Source organism: Ailuropoda melanoleuca, chromosome 11 (assembly GCF_002007445.2).
Source record: "Ailuropoda melanoleuca isolate Jingjing chromosome 11, ASM200744v2, whole genome shotgun sequence".
In the NCBI taxonomy this organism is placed as follows: domain Eukaryota; kingdom Metazoa; phylum Chordata; class Mammalia; order Carnivora; family Ursidae; genus Ailuropoda; species Ailuropoda melanoleuca.
In genome coordinates, this window is record NC_048228.1 from 13255829 (window position 1) to 13262837 (window position 7009).

Consider the following 7009-nt stretch of genomic DNA (forward strand, 5'->3'; position numbering starts at 1 on the left):
GGTTGAGCGCTCGTTCAACTCTTGATTTCAGCTCAGGTCATGATCTCGGGGTCCTGAGATCGAGCCCCATGTCGGGCTCTGCACTCAGCGAGGAGTCTCCTTGAGATTTTCTCTCTCCATCTGTCTCTCTGCCCCTCCTCCCCACTCTGTCTTTCTCAAATTAATAAATAAGTCTTTAAAAAATAAAGAAAAGCCAAACAATGAGTTACCACTATGTACCCAGTAGAACGGCCAAAATGCAGAGCACCGGATGCTGGCGAGACTGGGAGCCGCAGGAATCTCACCTGTCGCTGGTGACAACGCGCAACGGCGCAGCCACATGGGAAGGCAGTTGGGTGGTTTCTCACGAAACTAAATGCAGTCTTAACCCCTGGATCCGGCAGTCACACCCCTTGGCATTTACACAGAGGAGCTGAAAACCTGCGTCCACCCACACCCCTGCACGCGGGTGTTTGTAGCAGCTTCCCTCGTAACTGCCAGAGTTTGATGCCCTCCGGCTGGTACACGGATAGACCACGTGCGGGCCATCCAGACGTGGGGCTATCATTCCGCCCTAAGAAGAAATGAGCGCTCGAGCCATAAACAGTCACGGAGGGAACTGAGACGCATATGAGTGTGTGCAAGAAGCCAGTCTCAAGAGTTGTAAGGTTCTGAGTCTGTGACATTCTAGGAAAGGCAAGCCATGGAGACCCTGCAAAGATTGGCGGTTGCCAGGGGCTGGGCAGGGCGGGTGACGAGGCAGGGCATAGAGCGTTAGGGCGGCGAAACCCTTCTGTAGGGTGCTTGAACAGTGGGTCCGTGTCATTCTACATTGGTTGAAACTCACAGAACGAGCACGAGTGATCCCCTCCTGTAAACTGTGGACGTTGGGTGATAATGATGTGTCAGTGTGGGTCATCACTTATGACAAACGTGCCTCTTCCGGGCAGGAGCCTGGGCAGGTGTCGGGGCAGGGCGTGTATAGGGAATCTGGGCACCTTCTCTTTTGCTGTGAATCTAAACTGCTCTAAAAAAACCCCAAAGTCAAGGAAGGAAGGGAGGAAGAGAGGGGGGGAAGGAAGGAGGAAGAGAGGGAGGGAGGGAGAGAAAGAAGAAGAGAGGGAGGGAGGGAAGGAGGGAGGAAGGAAGGAAGGAAGGAAGGAAGGAAGGAAGGAAGGAAGGAAGGAAAGATACTGATGTCAAATCCCCAAATTCAGAACAGACAGAAGCAGAGCTGTCTGCTGGAACGGGCGGAAGCCCTGAAGCCCCTGGGCTGAGCCCTCCCTCACCCCTCCCCAAAGCTCCAGGTAGGAGCTGGAGAAATAGGTACAAAGAAAACACTAGGAAGTCATAAGTCACCGAGAAAGAAATGGATTTTGAAGGAGAAAGCTCCTTCACAGAGGAGCTCCTTGGTGAGGTGGCACAGGACCCAGGAAGCTGCTCTGGAGGGGGTGGGGTGGTAAATCCAACAGGTTTGAGCTCCACTCCCCAGCTGTGTGACCTTGAAAAACTGGCTCTCCCTCTCTGAGCCCAGGTCTTCATCCACAAAAAAGGTAATGATACGAGTCGAGTGGGGTTCTTGTAAGGCTCTCACTAGAAGGTGGATGTGGCTGTGTCGTGTGAATGGTACAGGGCTTTATACATCGCCAGGGGCCACAGAGGCATCAGGCATTATTTTGGTCACCGAGAGCACAGGCGGTCACACGGTGCTACCTGAATTCCTTTGCGCACGGTAGGACAAGTCGCTGGAGCTGGTGGCCCTGGCAAAGACAGGCACACAGAATCTTGGAGTGGCCACATGCATGTTATTAACTCTCACTCAAAACTGGGACTGAATCAGAGTGGGCTGGGGGGGGTGGGGGGGGACAGAGCACACAATGTCCCGCAGCAGCTCGCTTGAAATTTGGAGAATCCCAGCCATCAAGCCATCCCCCAAAGTCCCCCCAGTCCTTCTCAAGGTGAAGGGCAATTCAGAGTGATATTGCCTGCCATTTGAAAAGCCCCTACAGTGTGCCAGGCACCTGCCTACGTGATGAGGGAGTACACGCCCCTCAGGTTCTAGATAGGAATGGGGACTCCGGAACAGTTGAGTGACCTGCCCACAGCCACCCTTTATCCAAGGCAGGTCAGGCTTCCGACCCAGGTCTCTCGGCAGCCATATCTCAGCTGAAGTTTCTCCTCTTGGTAGTGTAAAGGAAAGGCTGTGGGAATTTGGGGTGACAGCTACAAGTGTGCAATCCCAGAGGCCTTCCTGGAAGGGGCGGGGTCAGGTCTGCCCAGGCCCACGGAGAGCACCCCTGCCTGCCTCCCCAAGCAGCGCCTGCCCACTAGGCCCACTGGCGGTGAAGATCTGGCTTCCTGAACACCCCTCATTTGATCTTTGTCTCTGCGCTTAAGGATTTAAGATGCACCAACACCCAGTGCTCCGGGGGTTCATCTAAACATGATTAAACAACCATTAGGCCTCCGTAGTAGGGAAATGGGAGATTTACAGACTTCCAAACCTCCATTTAAATGCAAATGCAGCATTCTCGCCCGCCTGGAACCAAAGATCTGAACGCATTTAAGTCACCATGTCCAAGTCTGGTAGCTCCCGCTAGGCTGGCCACCTGGCTGGAGGGGGGGCCATTTAATCTCCTCCCCTTCCCCGGGCACTTTGGGCAGGAGACAGGGCCCAAGGTGATGGATGGCAAGTCCCCACCCTGCCTTCCTTCCTCCTCGTGGCCCCTTCTGGCCTGGGTGAGTGTGCAGATGTTAGCCTCTGGCCCAAGGAGGCAGCGTGACCTTCTCAAGGTCACACACATCTGAGGAATCCTGGAGCCAGGACTCAATCCCCAGCCTGAGGAAGGCCAACTCCGTGTAGAGTGGCACCGCCAGGGTCCTCTAAACACAACACCTGGAAATAGTCCTTGAGGTGAAAGCAAGTACGAACCTACCACACAAGCCAAGCCAAGAGCAACAGGGTCCGTCTTACTGGGCACCTACAATGCGCCAGGCAGAGGATAAGGCATTTCCTCCTCCCAAGGCCCTGCGAAGTAGGTCTGAGGGTCCTCACTTCTAAGGGGGGAAACTGAGAGTCAAGGGGGCGAGGAGCCTGCAGAGGTCATTCATGGAGAAGGTACCCGAGTGGCAAGTTCAACTCCAGTTTGTCTGACCCCAGCTCCACACTCCTAAGCACTTCCCTGGGCTCTGCCGCTCAGCTCCTGCGTCACCTTCAGCAAGCGACTGGACCTCTCTGGGCTTCTCCTTCTGCATCTCAACGGGGTATAATAATCACGTCCACCTCCTAGGGTCTTGGATCCCAGCATTAATGGAGCTAACATACATCAAAGAACTGGGAACGGTGTCCAGTGCATAGAAAGAACTCAATAAATACTAGCGATAGTTATTATTAGTTCCTTTACACTCAGAAAGTGCCGGGTGCCCTGAGAGGTACAGACTACACAATTTGGGGGGGGGGGAAGGGGTAGGTCTCAAGGGGACTCAGATTTGCCCTCCTGGTAATAAAATCTGGGACAGCCTCTTGGAAGAGGCAGCTCTAGTAATGGGCCTCGAGGGGTGGGCAGGGAGGAGTCAGGAGAGGAAACAGCTGGGGAGTGTGAAACAGAAGCAGGGAAGAGGCAACTGTAGGTTGGCTCTGGATGGCACCCGCAGGGGAAGGGGGCAGGAGGGTGCAAAGTTCAGCTGCCCAGGCTGTGAAGGCCTTGAGTGCCAAACTAGGAATATAGGGATTGTATTTTGCAGGCAGCGGAAGCTCTGATGGGTTTGGTAGGATCTGGCACCAGACGAGGTGATGGGCAGGAGAAGAGGAGGGCGTGAGGGACCACTGTCGAGGGAGTGATGGCTCCCTGAGCACCTGCTGCTTGCCAGGTGCGGTGCTGAGCTGGTATCCTATGCACCCTTGCTCCTTCCTCCGAGCCACCTTGTTGGCTTTTATGACTATTATACTCATGTTTCAAGTGAGTCAACTGTGGCTCAGAGGACCATGTGGGTTAGGGACCATACCCAAGATCACCAGGCCAGGTGGAGCGAGCCGAGGGGCAAACACAGGGAGGACGCTGCCCATCCCACCCCCAGCACTGTTTCTCCCTGATGCTGACATTTCCAGCCTGGGTCCCTGGAAGAAAAGGGGACGCGAGGCTGACTAATTCATTCTGGTTGGCTCTAGACTTTCTCGGTTTTAAAACAAAGTCTGTGTCCCTGCAAACTCTCTCGTCTTGAGCAGACCAGAACAGCTGGTCACCCTAGTGATGACCCAAGAACGGGACAGCGGGACAGCGGCGGAGGAGCAGAGAGAGTGATGGGCAAACTTTCCGACACGTGGAGTCAGGTCAGAGGCCCAGATTTGGGGCTCACTCGTAGAGAACAGAGGAGCCCTTGGGATCTGCTCAGCGGCTGACCCATGCCAAGAGAGGAATCCATCCCAAGGAAGGGGTCTTTCCCAGCATAGAGATGGCACAGAAAGAGCCCTCCTGCTAAATGGGGGTCCGGGAAAACCCTTCTCTTTCTGGATAACATCTTAGCTACTGGCTTAGATGCAAAACATCATGTTCCCATGGGAGATTTTCAGGCAGCAGGCCTCCCCCTTATTTCTGGAATCTGTCCAATCGGCCAGTGCGTGCAGTCCTGGTCAATGGCGCCGTAGAGGAGAAAGGGCAAGTGATTTCTGTTTCTGCTTCTGTCTCCAGCCACTGTTTGCTTCTGACCTTGGGCCTCGGGGATGGACGACGAGAGCGACAGAAGTCGGCGCCAGCTGCGCACACCGGGCAGTCCGTCCCCCGGAAGAGGCGTGAGCTGGGGGTGCTTCCTCTTTAACATCCAAGTATAGACACGGTATTGGGGCAGGGAGGGGGGTGGCCTGTCTGCTCATTTGGCCTAAGGTTTGGGGGGGACAGAGCACGGGTCCGGGAGACCCCAAGCTGTAGGTCTAGCTCTGACTCCCGCCAGCTTGCTCTGTGACCGTAAGCAAGTTGCTTCTCTTAGGGCCTCAGTTTACTCATCTGTCAAATGGGGTCCATACGTCTCACGGGACTTTGGCTAGGAAGCCGAAGGACAAAGCGTGGTTGTGCAGTAGTGTCACAGACAGGACCANGGCAGGGAGGGGGGTGGCCTGTCTGCTCATTTGGCCTAAGGTTTGGGGGGGACAGAGCACGGGTCCGGGAGACCCCAAGCTGTAGGTCTAGCTCTGACTCCCGCCAGCTTGCTCTGTGACCGTAAGCAAGTTGCTTCTCTTAGGGCCTCAGTTTACTCATCTGTCAAATGGGGTCCATACGTCTCACGGGACTTTGGCTAGGAAGCCGAAGGACAAAGCGTGGTTGTGCAGTAGTGTCACAGACAGGACGAAAGGAGGGGATGGTGAGGGGCAGGGACCAGTGAGAAGAGTAGGGATGAGGTAGTCCCAGGAAGGGACTAGCTGGGCAGAAAGGTCCGGATGGAGGCGGTGAGAGCAGGGGTGAATAGGGGAGCCAGATGAGAGCCTATCAGCTGTTATATCCCCTGCCCTTCCCCTCGCCCGCTCTCCCACCGGGTCCTCCCAGCACCTGTGCCTAATTACCAAGGACACCAAGGAAGAGGACCCAGCCCCTCGGCTTCTTTGTTTGAAGCGCTCCCGGTGAATTATGCAGGAGGCAGCGGGAGAAGCGGGAGCTCGGATCACTTCATTATTGATGAGAGATGACGGGTCCTCTGCTGACAGCCTGCCTAAGAGATATGATTAGCTTGTAAAAAATTAATCACCATTCTCAGGGAGGACACAGATTAAAACCCCAAGGAGTGGTGTTATCGATGTTCCCTAATTTCAGGGGACTTTGAAAAGGTTTTAGCTCAACTTGGAGGAGACAATTAAATTCAATTAGAATCACAAGTGCTGAAATGTCCCTCTCTCCTGGGGGGCAATGGGCTGACGGGGGGTGCAGGTGCCCACGTGGGGTGGGTGTGGGGTGGGGGAGGGGAAGGAGGCATTACTGGTGGGCATTACAGGGCTAAAGGAGGTGGTTGGAGGGAGGTGGGGTAAGGGGGGGACGGGAGGCGGGGCTGCAGGGGGACGTGAGGTGGGGGTGGCAAGGGAGCCAGCGGACTCTCCAACCCCCTAGGAGGCTTCTTCATCCCTGTTCTCTCTCCAGGTGATCTCATGCTCACCCATGGCTTCAATTACCACCCAGACTCCGATGACTCACACATTTATGGCTCTGGCCAGGACCTCTCCCCAGAGCTCCCCATCCATTTTTTCAGCCGTTTTCTCAACACCTTCTAGGGGATATCGCAAGGGCACCTCCAACTCCACGTGTCCTCCCACCTACCCCCCTGCCCTCCGTTCGCTCAGACCTGGTCCTCCCCGGATTCCGTTCATGAAGGACAGCATCCTCACCCAAATCCATCACCATGACCTGTTGACTGACCTCCTGGACATTTGGAAATCGGTCACTTTCCTCCATTGCCCGCAGCCACACCCTACCCCCACCGCATCCCCAAGCCCATAGGCCTTCCTCCCTCCCCTGGATGAGGTCAATGGCCTCCCCACAGGTGGCAACACTTCCGGCCTCCTGCCTCCCATCCTCTCAGCCTCTCCTCTGATTTCACCACCTGGAGGGGAGGGTGCCTGTGGGGCCTGAGGCATCGCGCTCTGATACTCTGTGTGCCAAAATTGTCTTTCCGGTCAGTCTCTCATGTTGGAGTGTCTGTGTTCATGCACAGAAGTGTAGGAATGTCAGCACCTCTAAGGGGTGGATGGACAGTTCTGGGAGGCCCTGGGGTTCCCTTCTCAGGAGGATGGACCCCTGTTGCCTAGAGCAGCACCCCAACAATGGCTGTCCTGTTCTCCCTGGTTGGTCACTCCTGCTCCCGGAGATCACGCCCAGATAAACTCCCTGCCCCCAAGTCCTTGTCTGGGCTCTGCTTCTGAGCGATCCCAAGCTCCCACTCTGGACCCCTCCGCTCTCTTCTCCTCACTCTATTCGTGACTTTCACAAACACATGTCTGGTCATCTTCCCACATAAACCCTCCAAGATTTTCCGGTACTCTCAAGATAAT